We start from the raw sequence: 21,109 nt of genomic DNA, 5'->3' as shown, positions 1-21,109 counted from the left end.
AATTTTGACATAGGTGAGCTTGGAGATTACAAGTGTGAGGAAGATTTGCAGTTTATGTTGGTATCCAAGGCATGGGAATACACAACATTGTGTTTTCATTATACAGAATACGCTCTTTGTGACACTGTTAACATGTTATATGAAGGATAGGTCAAAATCTATGGTTACACCTAGCTTTCTGATTTCTGTTGATGTTGTTTGAGAGGCCTCAAGTTCCTTAGGCCATATGATGGTAGGCTGGTATGTTTGCCATTGTCCACAGGTTATAATCTCTGTTTTTACGGTATTGGGCTTTAGCTGGTTATTTATCATCCATGTGTTCATGGCATGAAAGCTGTCAGCAAGCTTTGAATTGTTAGGGCCTTCAGGGCCATCCATTAAAAAAATTGGGTGTAATCTGCATACTTATAACAGGTGAATTTAAATGATTTATTTGGGTTTGGTAAGGGGTTAGTTGATAGTTAAATAATGGAGTGGATATGATGGGCCCCTGAGGGACGCCACAGTGTTGTGTGTGTGGAGCTGATGTGAAAGGTGGTTGGTAGACCACACTTTGTCTGTGAGATGAGAAGCAATCCATTTTAGAGCGGACTCCAAGATATTGGAGTCTTTGTAGTAGCTGATAAATCCAGAAGCAACAGGGGGCCATTCCATTCTTGTCCATCTTGTGCTAGAAGAACAAAGAGAGGGAAGAAGTTTGAGAGAGAGAAGGGAATACAGAAGAATGAGACAGAGACATAGGTGAAGAAAAATAGAGGGACATTGAAATGACATTCAGATGCGCTTTTTAAGAAGGCTTAAGTTTTATAGCCAGCTGCCCTAGTGTCATTGACTGCTGGTGCCACAGAGTGAGAACAACTGCCACTTTTGTGGATACCACAGTTTACGGCTGTCACTGCTGGTTCTCCATAGATACCACAGAAAGGGCCAATTGGTACAATCTCTCTGGGTACCACAACCAGAGTGTGTAAAGTTTCCAGGTTTATAGATACAGCAGCCTGAGTGTGCACTGGTTCCATCTCTATAGATACCACATCCTCAGAATCCACTAGTTCCCTCTCTATAAATACTACAGATTGAATGTGCACTAGTTCTACCTCTGTAGTTACCACAGCCTGAGTGCACACTAGCCTATGTGAGCACTAGTTTCACCTCTGTAGATCCCACAGCCTTAATGTGCATTTATTCCACCTTTGTGGATACCACTGCCTGAGTGTGCAATGCTTCTAGTGCACAGTGTAAGTGTGCCCAGGCTCAGCTTTTGGAGATACCATAGCTTTAGTGTGCACTAGGTTCCACCTCTGTAGGCACTGCAGCCTGTGCGCACCAGTTCCACCTCTGTAGATACCACAGCCGGAGTGTGCCCTAGTTCCACCTCTGTGGATACCGCAGCCTCGGTGCACTGGTTCCACCTCTGTAGAGACCACAGCCTAAGTGCACTGGTTCCACCTTTAGATACCACAGCATGACAGTGCACTAGTTCCACCTCTGTAGATACCTCAGCCTGAGTGTGCACTGGTCCCACCTCTGATACACCACAGCCTGAGTGTACACTAGTTCCATCTCTGTGGATACCACAGCCTGAGTGTGCACTGGTTCTACCTCTGTAGATACCACAGGTTGAGTGTGCACTGGTCTTACCTCTGTGAATATCCCAGCCTGAGTGTGCACTGGTTCCACCATTGTAGATACCACAGCCTGAGTGTGCACTGGTTCCACCTCTGTAGATACCACAGCCTGAATGTGCATTGGCTGCACCTCTACAGATACCACAGCCTGAGTGTGCACTGGTTCCATCTCTGTAGATACCACAGCCTGAGTGCGCACTGGTTCCCCCTCTGTAGATATCACAGCCTGGGTGTGCACTGGTTCCTCCTCTGTAGATACCACAAGCTGAGTGTACTCTTGTCTTACCACTGTAGACACCACAGCCTGAGTGTACACTGGTAACACCTCTGTAGATACCACAGCCTGGGTGTGCACTGGCTCCCCCACTGTAGATACCACAGGCTGAGTGTGCACTGGTCTTACCTCTGTGGATACCACAGCCTGAGTGTGCACTGGTTCCACCTGTGTAGATACCACAGTATGAATGTGCATTGGCTGCACCTCTGCAGATACCACAGACTGAGTGTGCACTGGTTCCATCTCTGTGGATATCACAAGCTGAGTGCGCACTGGTTCCACCTCTGTAGATACCACAGCCTGAATGTGCACTGGTTCCACCTCTGTAGATACCACAGGTTGAGTGTGCGCTGGTCTTACCTCTGTGGATATCACAGCCTGAGTGTGCACTGGTTCCACCACTGTAGATACCACAGCCTGAGTGTGCACTGGTTCTACCTCTGTAGATACCACAGCCTGAATGTGCACTGGTTCCACCTGTGTAGATACCACAGCCTGAATGTGCATGGGCTGCACCTCTACAGATACCACAGCCTGAGTGTGCACTGGTTCCATCTCTGTGGATATCACAAGCTGAGTGCGCACTGGTTCCACCTCTGTAGATACCACAGCCTGAATGTGCACTGGTTCCACCTCTGTAGATACCACAGGTTGAGTGTGCGCTGGTCTTACCACTGTAGATACCACAGCCTGAGTGTGCACTGGTTCTACCTCTGTAGATACCACAGCCTGAATGTGCATGGGCTGCACCTCTACAGATACCACAGCCTGAGTGTGCACTGGTTCCATCTCTGTAGATACCACAGCCTGAGTGCGCACTGGTTCCTCCTCTGTAGATAACACCGGCTGGGTGTGCACTGGTGTTTCCTCTAGGGATATCACAGCCTGGGTGTGCACTAGTTCCCCCTCTGTAGATACCACAGGCTGAGTGCGCACTGGTTCCACCTCTGTAGATACCACAGCCTGAATGTGCACTGGTTCCACCTCTGTAGATACCACAGGTTGAGTGTGCACTGGTTCTACCTCTGTAGATACCACAGCCTGAATGTGCACTGGTTCCTCCTCTGTAGATAACACCGGCTGGGTGTGCACTGGTGTTTCCTCTAGGGATATCACAGCCTGGGTGTGCACTAGTTCCCCCTCTGTAGATACCACAGGCTGAGTGCGCACTGGTTCCACCTCTACAGATACCACAGCCTGAGTGTGCACTGGTTCCATCTCTGTAGATACCACAGCCTGAGTGCGCACTGGTTCCTCCTCTGTAGATAACACCGGCTGAGTGTGCACTGTCTTACCTCTGTGGATATCACAGCCTGAGTGTGCACTGGTTAACCCTCAGTAGATACCACAGGCTGAGTTTGCACTGGTCTTACCTCTGCAGATACCACAGCCTGAGTGTGCACTGGTTCCACCTCTGTAGATACCACAGTATGAATGTGCATTGGCTGCACCTCTGCAGATACCACAGCCTGAGTGTGCACTGGTTCCATCTCTGTAGATACCACAGCCTGAGTGCGCACTGGTTCCTCCTCTGTAGATAACACCGGCTGGGTGTGCACTGGTGTTTCCTCTAGGGATATCACAGCCTGGGTGTGCACTAGTTCCCCCTCTGTAGATACCACAGGCTGAGTGCGCACTGGTTCCACCTCTACAGATACCACAGCCTGAGTGTGCACTGGTTCCATCTCTGTAGATACCACAGCCTGAGTGCGCACGGGTTCCTCCTCTGTAGATAACACCGGCTGAGTGTGCACTGTCTTACCTCTGTGGATATCACAGCCTGAGTGTGCACTGGTTAACCCTCAGTAGATACCACAGGCTGAGTTTGCACTGGTCTTACCTCTGCAGATACCACAGCCTGAGTGTGCACTGGTTCCACCTCTGTAGATACCACAGTATGAATGTGCATTGGCTGCACCTCTGCAGATACCACAGACTGAGTGTGCACTGGTTCCATCTCTGTGGATATCACAAGCTGAGTGCGCACTGGTTCCACCTCTGTAGAGACCACAGCCTGAATGTGCACTGGTTCCACCTCTGTAGATACCACAGGTTGAGTGTGCACTGGTCTTACCTCTGTGGATATCACAGCCTGAGTGTGCACTGGTTCCACCACTGTAGATACCACAGCCTGAGTGTGCACTGGTTCTACCTCTGTAGATACCACAGCCTGAATGTGCATTGGCTACACCTCCACAGATACCACAGCCTGAGTGTGCACTGGTTCCATCTCTGTAGATACTACAGCCTGAGTGCGCACTGGTTCCTCCTCTGTAGATAACACAGGCTGGGTGTGCACTGGTGTTTCCTCTAGGGATATCACAGCCTGGGTGTGCACTGGTTCCTCCTCTGTAGATACCACAGGCTGAGTGCGCACTGGTTAACCCTCAGTAGATACCACAGGCTGAGTGTGCACTGCCTCCACTTCTGTAGATACCATAGCTTTAGTGTGCACTGGGTTCCACCTCTGAAGATACAGCCTGAGTGCACTGGCTCTACCTTTGTAGATACCACAGCTTGAGCATTCGCTGATTACACCTTTGTAGATACCTAGAGTTCCGCCCAGGGCCGTACTGGCCTTAGAGGGCACCAGGCGTTTCCCAGGTAGGCTGTCAGGGTGGGGGCCGGTTTTTGGCCCAGGGGGGGCTGTTTATTTTACCGGGGGTTCGGCAATATCGGTCCCCTGTAACAAAATCAGCCGAAGCCGGCCCTAGCAAAGAGCTCGTTCGAACCCCCCCACCTCCACCCCTCTCCCCTCTCAGGGGGCCGGCCGAGCAGTTTGCCAGGACCGGTTTCTGTTCCAAGTCCGCCCCTGTTTCCGCCCCTGTTTCCGCCACCTCTATAGATACTGCGTCCAGTCGTGCTATCACTGCTCCCACCTATATGGATGCCTCGTCTAGAGGCTGCTTCCTTCATTGATATTGCTGATATCTCTGTGACCATAGGAGAGAGAGACAATAGACCTGAGGTGAGCTGTGACTGACTGCCCTCACTGCCCATAGAGAGCAATCCTCCGATATGAGCCAGTGTGTTGAAGAAAAACAGTTTGAGCCAACTGGAAGTCTAACACACGTTCATTAAGTAAACCACTGATTCAGCTTCCCAGACTGCAGAGCCCCGCCTCTGAGAGCGGTGTGCATGTAATGCTGACTTCGTATGCATTTTCTTCACATAAAACAACATTGGATGGAGCACACATGATAAAAATGAAACTACATGCAGTGGGAATAGGACAGTGCAAGGCAGCTCTCATTGAAAGTGTTTGCAGACACCTTGAAACTAAGAAACAAGGTGGCACTAGGGACTTCAGAGGCTGTCTCCGTCTCCGCCTTAGACACTAGCGCCTTCCACTGACAAGAAACCACCACTGTCCTCCCCATAGATACGACTGCCAGTGACGTAGACATGACAACTAGAGAATGTACCCACCATTGATATCGCAATGGCCAGGACGGTTTCGATTTAGGTGGAACCGGTTAACAATGGAATGCCTCCTGATGCTGTGACCATTCACTGCCTTTATAAGCCCAACTCCTTGCTTCATGTCATGTGTAATGGTTCAGTAGATTAATGTATCTTGATTCCTCTCACTTTGTTTTCTTTGTTTTATTGCAGAGTCTCTTATACAGAAAGACAGCCCAGGTAAGTTCAGTTGTATGAAGTGAACTTCATGGTCTATATAAACCAATGAGATTTGCAGTCATAGACCACTGACCTCTGTATACACCCAAAGGCGTGCACCGCCTGAGATCTGGTGACACCCACACAGACACCTAGACAACTGTGCACATATCAAGATGTATGAACACACATTATTTATGCATCTATACAGACTCTGGATCCTCCTGCTTGTGACTGGCAAGTGGTGGAAATGTTTGTCTAGACGAATGGCCACTTTATTAAAGTTTGTAGCGAAGAGACCACCGTGAGACTTCATGTTTTTGAGTCCGCTACTGTTCCTTTTCCATCAGTAGCTTCCATCAGAAAACACTTTTGGGTCAATAGAGAACTCTGGTAGTTACTCCCTAGTTCCTGGTTGTGGGCTATTGTAGGAAGCAGAGAAAGACAACTGTGCTTCTATTGATCGCAGTGCCTTATCTGTTGTATACAGTAGGCGCACAAGCAATTAATTTGCAGTGAGCATTACACCATTAAATTGGTTCGTAACTATTAAGGATGGTTGTGTTCCAGAAGCAGGGGTGCCTGACGGTGCAATCAGCGCGTGCGCCTGCTTTTTGCACATCGAGACACTATTACAAGATCGACCGCGGATGCTTGCATGGCTCCTTCTGTAATACAGATTGCTCCGGTACTAAATGTGCAAATGCAAAAAGAAAAATTGAGGGACAGAATGCAGAACAGTGTAATACATTCACTCCAATACAGAGATCTGGGCCTAAATCCATTGTTTTTTTGCTCACCATGTCATTCCAATTTTTACCCAGCCATATGCAAATCAGTCTTGACTCAGTGCCTAATGGGAACAGTCCAGCCCGAAATGCCAGGCCAAGTCCTCCCTGGACTGGAAACAAGCATCCTAAGACCAGTTTCGGGCTTTCAGCCCTCATCAGCCAGAATAGCTTGACTCCAGTGGCATGGAGAGCACGGGACCCACGTCTAGGTATACCCGTCCCACTCGGGGTTTCAAATGCAAAAAGAACAATTGATGGACAGAATGCAGAACAATGTCATACATTCACCCCAGTACAGAGATCTGGTCCTAAATCCATTGTTTTTTGCTCACTGTGCCATTCCAGTTTCGACCCAGCCATATTCAAATCAGTCTTGACTCTGTGCCCAATGGGAACAGTCAAGCCCGAACTGCCAGGCCAGGTCCTTCCTGGACTGGAAACAAGCATCCTAGGTCCAGTTTCGGGCTTTCAGTCCTCATCAGCCAGGATAGCTTGACTCCAGTGGCATGGAGAGCACAGTTACCACATCTGGGTATACCCGTCCCACTCGGGGTTACAAATGCAAAAAGAACAATTGATGGACAGAATGCAGAACAATGTCATACATTCACCCCAGTACAAAGATCTGGGCCTAAATCCGTCGTATTTTTGCTCACCATGCTATTCCAGATTGGACCCAGCCATACGCAAATCAGTCTTCACCCTGTGCCCAAAGGGAACAGTCCAGCCCGAACAGCCAGGCCAGGCCAGGTACTCCCTGTACTGGAAACAAGCTGGAATAAACGTAGCCTGGCTGATGAAGGGTGATGCCCTGAAACCGGTCCCAGGATGCTTGTTTCTGGTCCAGGGAAGCCCTTGCTTGGCAGTTGGGGCTGGACTGTTCCCACAAGGAACAGGGTTAAGACTGATTTGCATATGGCTGGGTCCAAACTGTGGTGGTGTGGTGAGCAAAATAATGATGGAGTAAACCCAGATCCTTGTGACTGGGGAAGAATGTTTGAATTGTCTAGCATTCCGTCCATCAATCGTTTCTTTTGCATATGTCGCCCTAAGTGGAAGGGTATGCCCAGACGTGGGTCTCGTGGTCACTACATCACTGGGTTCAAGCTCCCCTGGCTGATGAATGGTGATGCCCTGAAACCGTTCCTAGGATGCTTGTTTCTGATCCAGGGAGGCCCTGGCTTGGCAGTTCTGCTGGACTGCTCCCACAAGGAATAGGGTCAAGACTGATTTTCATATTGCTAGGTCCAAACTGGGGTGGTGCGGTGAGCAAAAGAATGATGGATTAAACCCAGATCCTTGTGACTGGGGGAGAATGTTTGCATTGTCCAGCATTCCGTCCATCAATTGTTTCTTTTACATATGTCACCCTAAGTAAGAATAGTATGCCCAGACGTGGGTCCTGTGCTCACTACACCACTGGATTCAAGCTAGCCTGGCTGATGAAGGGTGATGCCCTAAAACCGGTCCCAGGGTGCTCGTTTCTGGTCCAGAGAGGCCCTGGCTTGGTACTTCAGGCTGGACTGTTCCCACAAGGAACAGGGTCAAGACTTATTTGCATATGGCTGGGTCCAAACTGGGGTGGTGAGCAAAATAATGATGGATTAAACCTAGATCCTTGTGACTGGGGTAGAATGTTTGCATTGTCCAGCATTCCATCTATCAATTGTTTATTTTGCATATGTGGTACTAAATGTGCAGCATGCAATCTCAAGGGATGTACTAATATATATTAAAGAAAAATAACTTACCTGAGCCCGCGAGCCGCCTCCCATGTTGCGTCACGCCTCCTGTCCTCTTCCTGGTCCCAGCAGCCCCCTGGACAGACTCCCATCCAATGCCTGTGCTGCAGAGATGCACCGGGATTGGCCTGAGCAGGCTGGAAAGACTTTCCGCTCAGATCAAGGAGTCTGTGGGGTTTCTCTAGCCCAGTTGCTCAATGAAGCCACGTTAGAGCAACCTAAGTGACCATTCATGTTTGGCCGGCCTGACACGGACGACCAAACACATATGAGCACTTAGGGAGTTCATATAGCACTCCTCTTCCTCCTCCCATGCCTCGGCCAAGCCCCTCCCTACAGTAGTGGCTCAGAGCCGGCAAATGAAAAATAAAACAAAGCTAGATCATTCATTCATTTTCTGGCTCTGAGCCAGGCAGTGGGGAGACACTCCTCCGCAACTGGGGAGGAGCCACCGCTGTAGGGTGATACAGCACACCTTCTCACTGTGCACCCTGCACACACATTTAGGTGTGCACTGCAGGGCAGAGAGGTACATTGCATAATGCACCCCCAGGTTTAAAATTCATGTTGCACTATATACAACCCAAGTAAAACTGTCCATTACAAATATTACAAAGTAGGTGTACATTCTCAAATTATTTATGTTCTTTAGATTTTATCTAAGATGCTCGCAACTAAATGCTTCAAAAAGCTTGTACAATGATCAAATCCAACATGTGTCACCCTATGGAGTTTTTCAAGGCGTACAGTCCTAAAAGGGTGCCATTTCTGAACATTTTCCACAGTGGAGTTTGCCTGTCCAGTCTTGGAGATGTGTTCGCTGTTTATGAATGAATGTATAATCAGATTTGTAGAGTAGGGGCAAGCAGAGCAACTTGGAACCTACAAGGCTACATTAAAGGCCACTTTTTCTAGTGCCCAGATCTCTGTACTGGGGTGAATGTATGACATTGTTCTGTCCATCACCTGTTGCTTTTGCATTTGTCACCCCGAGTGGGATGGGTATGCTCAGACGTGAGTCCCATGCACTCCACACCACTGGATTCAAGCAAGCCGGGCTGAAGACGGCTGGAATGCCAGAAACCGGTCCTCTGAAGCTTGTTTCCGGTCCAGGGAAGGTATTGCTTGGCAGTTCGGGCTGGACTGTTCCCATGACGCACAGGGTCAGACTGATTTGCATATGGCCATGTCTGAACTGGGGTGGTGTTGAGTGCAAAAAAAAATGGATTTAGGCCCAGATCTCTGTACTGGGGTGAATGTATGACATTATTCTGCATTCTGTCCATCACCTGTGGTTTTTTTCATTTGTCACCCCGAGTGGGATGGGTATGCTCAGACGTGAATCCCATGCACTCCACACCACTGGATTCAAGTGAGCTGGGCTGAAGACGGCTGGAATGCCACCAGAAACCAGTCCTCGGAAGCTTGTTTCCGGTCCAGGGAAGGCATGGCTTGGCAGTTTGGGCTGGACAGTTCCCATGAGGCACAGGGTCAGACTGATTTGTATATGGCCATGTCTGAACTGGGGTGGTGTGGAGTGCAAAAAAACGATGGATTTAGGCCCAGATTTCTGTACTGGGGTGAATGTATGACATTGTTCTGCATTCTGTCCATCACCTGTGGTTTTTACTCTTTGTCTTGAAGCACCTGCGGCACCACCTGTAATATCTTGTTGTGCTGATGTGAATGCCACAGTCCACTCCTAACAACATTAGAATCACTATGAGGTCAGTCTATCACTGATGCATGGAAGGCACATACCTAGTAACTGGCTGGAGACCCACATGCAAGGCAAGAGCCATAAGCCACAGTACAAACTATTTGAATGATGATTTGTTTATCACATATTGGAGTGTTGTCTGAACTGGTTGTCTCTGGATATATTTCATTGCCTACCACTCTTTGTCATGTATCATGTGCCAAGAATCATGTATATATGTATATGAGTGAGTGTGGCTTATGCAGCATAGATGGCAAATGCCCACTCATTAAGCCACAGCATCCATTCAAAAGGCTTTTAATATCCTAACTACTAGACAGGCCATAATCCTAACTCTGGGACAACAATCCAAAGCATCTGCTGGTGAATGGGTGTTGCTACCCATCGCTACCTAGGCCTGCAAACCCGCTGGGAAGGTAGGCAGAGCGGTCAGTGTAATACAGTTGGAAGACGGTGAGGTGCTCCCGATCTGCAGATGCCAGCTCAAAAGGAGGGTCTCTCCTCCCCATTTGGCTTGTACTGGAGCAGCCTCCACGCTCTATATAAGGTGAACCAATGCTTCCCAAACCGCGGCCCACTTTTTAGTACGACAAACTTTCACTACTCATCTGTAGTTTTCTCTCTAGCCCAAGCACTCGTAAACGACTATGAGACACACAGAGGGTAGTTTTATTTGTTTGTATGTTCTTATATAGTTCTATATATATTTACACGTCTTTATTCATCAGCGTGTAAACTCGAACTCAATATTCTAAACCTGTCTTCCCTTCCAAACATTCAAACTTTCACATAATCAGTCTATGAAGTCCATCTGTAGCCAAAAGAGTTCCATCACCTCTAACTCACAAGACTCCACCAACTAGCTTCAATGTACTTGAAGCGGGCAATTTAAAAAAAGAAATATATTAAAGCATTGTGTGGTAGCACATTGTTTTTTACTTACAGCACATTTTCTATTGAAATGGCCACTAAGTTTGACCCGACATATAGTTTTATAGATAAAACAATATTTCACACAAAAGTTAATGTGTGAATATCTGGTCTCAGTAATCATTTGTTCCCATCACACTTCAGAATTACAAAACCATGTGCTTCATTGTGCTTTCCTGACTGCTGAATGTGTACAGTTAATTACTAGTATTTACATTTAGTTGTGATTTTGGAAAAAATGACATCTTCCAGCTTTCCTTTCACACTTCATGTACCCCAGCAGGATTGTCACATAATTTACTTGATTTTTCTTTCACTGACAACAAAGTGAAAACAGCTTGTAGACTCCAGTCTTCCTGTGAAAAAAAAGTAGCAGAAGACGTAGCCTAACATTTGTCCTCTGTGTTTGAAGTGCAGCATAAGTGCAGAATTTAAAAGCATCTTTATTTATTGCATGAATTTTGGAGACCCACAAACACAAAGTTTGAGAAACTCTGTTAAAGTGGACTCCTGAGTGTGTGCCTGTGAGCAAAGGGCATGAGATGGAGCATGCTGGACTGAGGTACATCCATTCGCAGGCCTCTGAAGGCCTGGTCCCATGCATAGAAGGATTGAAATGACAGACCTGGGACAATGCACCCATTAATCTCCTTCAGGAAGCCTGGCTTGAGACACCAAAGAAGACTGAGACAAGTTAAGACTGGCAGACCACAGCAGCAGTTGTCACCAGAGCAGAAGTGTAGCTAAGGGCGGCGCCTGCTCAGTGGTCACACATAGGTCTGGTGGGTTTCTTGGCGTGGGAGGAAAGTACCTGTCCTTGAGATTCCCTAAACCTGGACCGTCCTCAATACACAACCCACCTGGTGAACCCTATTAGGGTATGGCAGTGGCAAGTGCACAGCTTTGTGTAGTGTGTCTGGGCAAAAGTGGGGCAGGGCTAAACCAAGCCCAATCACAGGGGCAGGATACAATCATCTTGTTCCTGTGAGGCATCATCCTGGCCTCCACTAGAGGGGTAATGGAAACAACACACAACTGCAGCTACCTTTGAGTACTTGGAAAGATAGGTGTTCGAGGCATGCGGGCTGCTGAATTCATATCTTTGCATAGATCGCCGCCTAGTGTTGGGTCCGGATGATTGCACATTGTTGTCCTGGAAGAGTCTTCGAAGTATCACGAGATAGGTGGCTCCGCCCCCGGACTACAGTGCGCATGGGCATCCTCTCCATCTTCAGATTGTTTTTTTCCGCCATTGGGTTCGGATGTAATTTTCTTTACTCAAGTTCGTAAACTTTTCTAAAAAGGCCAAAAGGCCTTCGGGGTCGTCGGTATTGTTTCGATCGGTGCCGAGTTCTTGTTCTAGTTATTCCTAAGCAGGACGTCGAAGAGACCCGCATGGCCTTTTCGACACCGGAGGCCGATCGTTGATGGAAAGGAGCCCGTTCAAACGATGCCCCCTTTGTAACTCTAAGTACCCGCACATCGATGTACACCCGGTGTGCAACAAGTGTTTATCGCCAGAGCACAATGAGGACAACTGTCTAGCTTGTGCTCGATTCAGGTCAAAGAAGACGCTTAGACTCCGACGTGCAGCAAGGCAAACTATGTCGAAGCCAGCGCCCGACCCAGTGAATATCTTCGACGAAGACGACGATGAGGTCGTCGAGACTGAGGATCCAAAACAGCAGTCGGATCCCGGTTCGGAGCATGACTCCAACTATTATGAAGATGACGAAGAGAATGTCGAAGAGGAAAACGTCTTTGAGGTAAGGGACAACGTATCCCCCATCGGAGCCGTTGATGACGACTCAAGCGATGAACCAGGCCCAACAGTGGGTACGGGTCCCGAAATAGACACTCAAACACTTCCAAGGGCTCAGGTCGAGGCACCACCAGAAGGCCTTAGCCGAGATCATGAAGAACATTCTATAGCCCCGCGTCAAGGCCCGGCTAAGAATATATCACATGAGCCATCGGTACAACTACCTAAAACGAAACCGAAAGCCATCGAGTCGAAAACGAAACCGAAACTGCTGAACACAGTCTTCGGATCGAAAAGCTCGAACCCATCGGAGTCGACAAAGAAAAAAGGTGTCGACGACCCTGCGGGGTCAAAAGTAAAGAGTGTCGAACCGAAGATCGGTGCGTTGAAGTCACCATTAAAACCAAGCACGTCGAACCGACAAAGTCGATGTCGACGGACAGCGACACAAACAAAGGACTCCAGTCTCCGAAGCTTCTCAATCCGAAGCATCAAGTCGACAGGCCCCAGCTCGTCAAAGGCCTCGAGTCTAAATCCAAAAGCGCCTCGAAGGACCACGTCGAGTCGAGGCAGAAGAGCGCGCCTCCGACGCCACAGGCACCAAAGTCGACGCAGGGCCAACAACTTATTAGCGAAAAGGCTAAATTGGTCGGGCCTCCATTAACGCCGGCCCCAAAAAAGGTCAGTCTGTCTAAAGACACTATGCCACCGATAAAATTCGGACTGCCCCCGACTGCACGCCCTAAGGCGTTCGATCCAAAGCCTAGGGTCGAAACACCCATAAAGGTGTCATTGGGAAAAAGAAGTCTTCCTCTAGAAGAGGACGTTCTGTACCAGGAGCCCTCATATGATGATCAGTCAAAGCTACATATCGACTCCCAATCTGGTAGACTTACTATTTATTAAAGGAAAATCAGGTCAGAAAATCCTCTGGAATCATACAAAATTCCACTCAAGAAGAAAAGGGATTCTTCAACATTGCCTGTCCTTTTTGAGACTGTGAGGTACCATGGCCAGGACAATTTTCCCTACTCACCCACACCCAGTACTGATGATATGGGGTATGACGATGATGAACAATATAATTACCCTGCGGACACGGATCAAGATGACCAGACTCAAGCCTGGACAGACCCTGCTAACCAAGGGGAGTCACAGACTATTCCTGAAACTCCTTCTTATCCTGTTAAAACTTCACCAACTGAAGATACAGCTGCGTTCAACGCTTTAATTGAGAGGGCAGCACAAAATCATGATGTGGACATGCATGCTGACCCAGTTGAAGAGGACTTCCTGTTTGACACTTTCTCCACTTCAGAGAAATCTGTTAAAACTTTGCCAATGCTAAAAGGTGTCCTGAAACACGCAGAAGACATTTTCAAAGAAACCACAAGAGCAAGGGTTATTAACCCCAGAACTGAAACAAAATACAGACCGGCGCCTGTGGACCCTACATATATTAAGGGACAGCTGCCATTAGACTCTTTGGTGGTGTCAAATGCTCGTAAGCGCGCCAACTCACAAACTACGGGTGATGCTCCTCCAGACAAGGAATCTAAAGTATTAGAAGTTTCTGGGAAAAGGGTAGCTGCTCAAGCAGCTAATATCTGGAGAATTTCTAATACACAGGCCCTATTAGCCAGATACGATAGGGCGCATTATGACACTCTAGAGCAACTGCTGCAACATTTGCCTGAGGCCTACAAGGAGGGAGCAGAAATGCTAATCCAGGAGGGGAAACTCATATCCAACGCATCCATTAAATGTGCGCTAGACGCAGCAGACACCGCAGCCAAGGCCATTAACACAAGTGTCATGCTCAGGAGACATGCTTGGTTGCGCATTTCTGGGTTCAAACCTGAAATTCAAACCACATTATTGAATCAGCCTGTGAACCCTGATTTTTTATTTGGTCCTGATGTGGACACAATCTTAGAAAAGATTAAAAAAGACACAGAGACAGCCAAGTCTATGGGTGCCTTGCAATCCCAACAGTTCAGAGGAGGTTCCTTTCGTCGCTCCAGTAACAGAGGAGCTACACGAGGCCAGGCATCACAACAGATTCCATACAATAAAGGGAGCACGCAGACCACCTATAATAAAAACAATAGAGGTGGATACCGTAGCAACAGCAGCAAAGGCAGAGGACGAGGGAATAACAACACCAGATCCTCCGCCAATAATAAACATTGACGCCTTGTCACTGCCCCCGGACCATGTAACACCGGTCGGGCCGATTACAACAGTTCCTGCCAGTCTGGGAGAGTATTACCACAGACAGGAGGGTGAGACAACTTATTCAGTACAGCTATTTTCTAGAGCTAACTTCCACTCCACCCAACATACCCCCAAGACACCGTCCTATGTCTGCAGAGCACATAGACTTATTGCAGCAAGAAGTTATCAGCATGCTGCAAAAAGGGGCCATAGAACTCGTCCCCATACAGCAGAGGTCTTCAAACTTTTTGATGCTAAGACCCCCTTTCAAAAGATTTTAGGCGTAAGGACCCCTCCTGAAACAACTTTCTGGAACCTGGTACTCCTCATCCTCGACAACCATAAACGTCCCCAATTACCACGGCAAATAATTTTTATGGTGGTGAAACAATATTAAACTGTACGGGCCGCCATGCGCATAAATGTAACCTGCACGGGTGCTGCACTTAATGTAGTAGTAGCACAGTGCCCGGTTAATTTAATATGCAGGTATACCACGCTTGATTATGTAGTTGGCACCCACTTTCATCATTATTTATTTAAATCATGCACCCTGGCCTTCTTAGTGCCTCATTTAAACATGGCACCCGCTTAATTAAATACGTATAGACTCCGCACTTCCTGTTACAACACGGTGCCTGTGGTACGCAGCCCAGCTTCGGAGCTGCAGCCAGTTGCCGAGAGAGCAGGGTGAAAGTGAAATGCTCTGCCTCAGGATGCTGGAGGATGTCACGAGGATCAACGGACAGGAGGCAGTTTTCTGCAGGTAAAGTTCCACTGGTTGGCAAAAATGAGAGTTGGACTCAGTACTTAAGTAAACAGTAAGCAAACTTAGCACTCTTCTACAGCAACACATGTTAAAGAGCAGTGCATGCTGGTTCCCATCAAGTCACTGTGCGGAAACAGCTTCTTTAATATGATGCATTGTTATCTTTACTCATTAACTGTAGTGATTAAATGCCAACTGCTAAGCAGAATGAGATATAAAAGCTCATAATGTGCTATTGTGGGCACTTTTTCCTTACAGAATTACTCCAAAATATAAATAAAAACCTAATTTATAATACCTATAGCTTTTACTTTTATAAGTGCGCGACATATTGTATTGTAAATGCTTGTTCTTGCTACTTACTGAAATTCAACACCTCCTTCCCAATAGTAGGCGCTATGTAAATATATTTGCAATTAGAAGCACGCACTTCACAGCTCGTCACTAAGCTTCCAGGGAGGGATTCAATCAATGAAAGTCAGTACCAAGCATTCTTTACATCTACAAATTGCCCTTTACACTTTCAAATTAACCGTAGCGCCCACATTTCCAGTCCTTTCAGGCAAGCAGGCAAACCTTGCCTAGCTGTCTGATCAGCTCCGGTTTTACAGCACGGAGAACACTTCCTGAATTGCAATGAAACTCGAAGTATTTTAATTTCAAAATGAACTGCCCAGGGACGGTTTACTTTTCCAAGAGGCCAGGCGGAAGTGAGCCCAGGGAATGCGCGACCCCCTTCCCAGGACTCCACGACCCCCCTGGGGGTCGCGCCCCACAGATTGAAGACCTCTGCCATACAGGAACAAGGTACAGGGGTATACTCGCTGTACTTCTTAATACCCAAAAAGGACGGGTCTCTCAGACCAATACTGGATCTCAGGCTCCTAAACTAATACATCTTATCAGAACATTTTCACATGCTCACCTTACAACAGGTTCTGCAATTGCTCACTCAGGGAGACTTCCTCGCAACACTAGACCTAAAAGGCGCATACTTCCACATACCAATACATCCTGCACACAGGAAGTATCTCAGGTTTACCATTCAAAATCAGCACTACCAGTTCAAGGTACTACCTTTCGGGGTGACAACAGCCAAGTGCCTAGCGACGGTAGCGGCGCACCTGAGAAGAAACCATGTCCACGTCTACCCCTATCTAGACGACTGGCTCATCCAAGCAAAGTCAGTCCAGCAATGTGCCAGCCACATGTCTCGCACTATTCACCTCCTGCACAGCCTCGGATTCTCATTAAACTACGCAAAGTCTCATCTCCAACCCGCTCACGTACAACAGTACCTAGGAGCGACAATAGACACTCTGGTAGCAAAGGCACAGCCAAACTCAGCAAGAATCAACAGTATTCAATTACTGATTCAGAAATTCAGACCCCAACACTCGCTCCCAGCACGGGTGTTTATGCAGTTGATCGGCATGGTGGCCTTCTGCATCTTCATAGTCCCTCACGCGAGACTACACATGCGTCCGCTTCAGGAGTGCTTAGCACGACAGTGGAACCAGGCTCGAGGACAATTACAAGACCTAGTGTTGGTGACCGGTTGCGCATACAACTCTCTGCATTGGTGGAACCCACAAAACCTTTGCAGGGGACGACCGTTCCAAGAGCCTGTACCACAAATAGGGCTGACGACGGACGCATCTCTCCTGGGCTGGGGAGCGCATGTCCTCCTTTACACAGTACAGGGACTCTGGACGACACAGCAAAAGAAGATGCACATCAACCTGTTGGAACTGATGACAATCTTCATGGCAATGAAGGCGTTCAAGGTACATTTGTGCAACAAAGTCGTGTTGATCCGGACGGACAACATGACTGCCATGTACTACATACAGAAGCAGGGAGGGACACACTCTCCACAGTTGTCACATCTACTGCAAAGCATGTGGAAGTGGGCCATTCAGAGGAACATATTCCTCATGGCGGAACACCTCCCAGGCAGGGACAACCAGATGGCGGATCTGCTTAGGAGACACAGCCACCAGATGCACGAGTGGGAGATACATCCCTCAGTGCTGCAACCGTACTTCCGGCAGTGAGGTCACCCAGAGATAGACCTGTTCGCCACAAGGGAGAACGCAAAATGGCAAAGCTTCGCCGCCAGGTTCCCACATCCGCAGTCTCAGGGCAATGCGATATGGATGAACTGGTCAGGCAGGTTTGCCTACGCTTTTCCCCCAGCCCCGCTCATACCACTAGTGGCACGCAAACTGCGACAACACTCCATGACACTCATCCTAGTTGCTCCAACGTGGGCGAGGCAACCATGGTACACCATGTTCCTAGAACTTTCCGTGGTGCCTCATCAAAGGCTGCGATTAACACCCAGTCTTTTAACGCAGAGCCATGGAGACATTCAGCACCCAGTTCCGCAACAGTTGAACCTTGCGATCTGGCTCCTGAAGTCATAGAGTTTGGTTACCTGAACTTGCCTCCTGACTGTATGAATATTATCAAAGAGGCAAGACGACCTACAACCAGAGCATGCTATGCGGCGAAGTGGAAACGATTTGTCATCTATTGTACCAATAATGACATTACTCCGCTAGATGCGTCTACTCAAAACATCATATGTTACCTGTTACATTTACATAGAGGCAATCTAGCCTACAGTTCCATACGTATACATTTAGCTGCGGTGGCAGCTTATCTTCAGAACAGGCAACACCTTTCACTCTTCAGGGTACCTGCTATTAAAGCGTTTATGGAGGGACTTAAACGAGTGATTCCTCCAAGACACCCACCTTCACCTGTCTGGAACCTCAACATGGTTCTAACCAGACTAATGGGACCACCCTTTGAACCTCTACATTCGTGTGAGATTCAATTCCTAACATGGAAAGTGGCTTTGTTAGTGGCTATTACATCACTTAGGAGAGTTAGTGAGCTACAAGCCCTAACTATTCAGGAGCCATTCATACAAATTCATGCTCAAGCCATGGCTTACTACCGAACAATAGTTTTTCCAGTCTAGTTGATTTTTCTGAGAAGCCAGAGAGGGAATGTCACCCTTGTACGACCCACACATCCTTTTGCAGACACCAAAAGCGGTAAAAACTAAGGCCCAAGTTTCTCAATATGCAGAAATCTGCCCATCTACCTATCAAATACCATAATCATGGGTTGATAATGGTTTGCTAATGGGTTGCTAATTTGGACCACTTCACCTGCAGTCGTGCTGCAGGTGGAGTGGTCCAAATTAGCAATATTTCCATTGTTAGATCCTCCAGAGTAAATGTGTTGGGACACTGATCTTTGGTGGTAGGCTTCATTTACCTGGGCATGTATATTGTCAGCGCTGTAAGCAATTTTCGGGCCAGAAATATCAAGCACTCTTGGCTTTCATCAAGATGCCTACATTACTGGTCATCGCTCCTGCTATTTCCCATAGGTCGGCACATTTGGCCAAAATGGTAGCCCTCCTGAAGATGCTTTGTGCTCTTCAAAACTTTACTCACTTCCTCAGCTCCTCGGTTTTCAAGCACCTTACAGTACAGCTTCACTCATGGCTGTGGGGGAGTAGCATGCCACGCATCTCGCTAGAAATGAGCTGACAGTCATCCTATGAACGGGGTCTTGGCATTTTGGACATTGCTTGCTATTATCAGGCCTCCATTCTATTAGTCATTAATGGCTAGTTATTTGAATTTCAGAAAGATCCAGTTTATCAGACACTGGAGGATAGATCACCTTGTAATTCCTTTATTGAGAGTTTCCATTGGTACTGTCCTTGACCACCAAGTACTTTTTTATTCTGTGGAGGGACATGCTTAGGACAATTCAGTGGAAGAGCAAGCTTATGGCAGACCCCACTCTGGTTGGAACTTGATGGAAGCAAATCTCCCCCTTGCATGGTTATTTGGAATGGAATCTTGTAAAGTTCCCAGTTAAAAGATGTAACCTCCCAGTCAACTCTGTGATCATTTGAAGAACTGCAGGACTTTCAACTGTATATGTCCCAAATCTGTTTCTATCTTCAACTATGACACACAACTTCGCTACCTAGATGATGTGATTTCATTTGCTAGGTTTACTCATTGGAAGCTAAGCTATTGATGGGCGACAAGAAGGTCTTCTGTTTATGTAAATCCCTGCTCATTAATGCCTTAGGCCCTCTACTACTCACTGAGAGAATCCTTGGAGTGTCATATGGCTTATACTTTCTCAGTAAAAACTGTGCATTCGTTGGACAACATAAACGTCAGGTTTGTCTCATTCTGATTGCACACACACCCTCGGGGTATGGCGCCTGTAGTCTAGCTAGTTCAGAGTGCACCATCTGTACCCCAAACATGATATGGTAACACATGGATTGTGCAACCTCAGAATATAACAACCCTGACTCCCCAAGGAAATTGTGTTACCAGATCTGGAACCCTTTTCTGTGGTATCGCATGCATACTCAAAGAGATACACAAGAAATACACAGCAAGGCGTTTCAATATTTATTAAAGCATTGTGATTCCTGTATAAAAGATGTGCTACGATAATCAATAGAAGGAAACAGAATAACGTGATCAGCATTACGAACTGTACATGTAGGAACAACTCCCTAGGATTTGAGGGGCTTCCAGGATGCAAACGTAACAGACTTCCTGATTGAATCAGGGAATGACAAAACATCAAGAGCGCCTACTGCTGAATGAACAACCTGCAAACACACATTGACAGCGGGGTGGGTAGCATGTGTATTGCAGCTGGAGGCCGGCAAGGTTCTTTGGAGGAGGAGACCCCACTCTGGTTGGAACTAGGTGGGAGAAAGTTTCCTCTTTGTATGGTTCTGTGGAGTGGGATCTTGTTAATGTTACCCAGTTTAAAAAACTTGTCGTCCCAGTCGATTTCAATCATTTGAGGAACTGCAGAACTTTCCATTGCATAGGTCCCAAATGTTTTGCTATTTTCAACCAAGACACACTATCTCACTATTCCTGAAAGTTCTACCGGATGTTTCAGAAGCTAAACTGTTGATGGTCTTTCATTTATATCAATCCCTGGTCAGTAATGCCTGAGGTCCCCTGCTCCTCACGGATTGGCATGGGAGGTGGATAGAGGAAGCCTCATAGATGAAGACTGGTGCATTACACTAATGCCTACCTGAGAGGTGTCCATACTTTCCAGATAGCATCTAATACAGTTCAAGTTCCTGCTTGGATCCTACTAAACCAGAGCAAGGCTTCACACAATGGATAGACTCTTCATCAACAAGCCTATGAAGTTACACAAAAGTGGGTTCTTTCTAGCACATTTGTGAGATTACACAGAGGTACACGTTTTGTGCGGGGATGGGACGCGCGCGACAGACGCAGACACTGACACTTTGAGTGAGAGGAGCGCCTCGGAAAGGGCTACAGCTCTCACCAGTTTCTGCCATTTTGTCAGCATTCTTTTTTTTATAGAAACCTGCGCATTGTTTTTCTCACCCGATTTTATTAGCAGACAATTCTACTTTGCTTTTAATTGCACCACGTACTGCCTACCTGCACGGAGTCCCCGGTCCACCGCCATCTATCGGTTTGTGTGGAGGGGCGGTTCCATGCTGGAGTAAGGGTTTCTACTTCCGGCTCAAGCCCCAATCAGCTGCTACCAGCTGATCACTCTTCCCCTTTAAAACTAGATGCATCGCACTACGTGCAG

At 47.5% G+C, this 21,109-nt stretch overlaps 1 pseudogene; it reads left to right on the top strand.

Annotated features, from left to right (window-relative positions):
- LOC147717605 (E3 ubiquitin-protein ligase TRIM7-like) overlaps positions 1–21,109 on the top strand; it is a 146,550-nt pseudogene that overhangs the window by 36,515 nt on the left and 88,926 nt on the right.

The sequence above is a fragment of the Lissotriton vulgaris genome, chromosome 5, assembly GCF_964263255.1.
Source record: "Lissotriton vulgaris chromosome 5, aLisVul1.2, whole genome shotgun sequence".
Classification (NCBI taxonomy): Eukaryota; Metazoa; Chordata; class Amphibia; order Caudata; family Salamandridae; genus Lissotriton; species Lissotriton vulgaris.
This window is presented reverse-complemented; position numbering and strand designations above follow the sequence as displayed.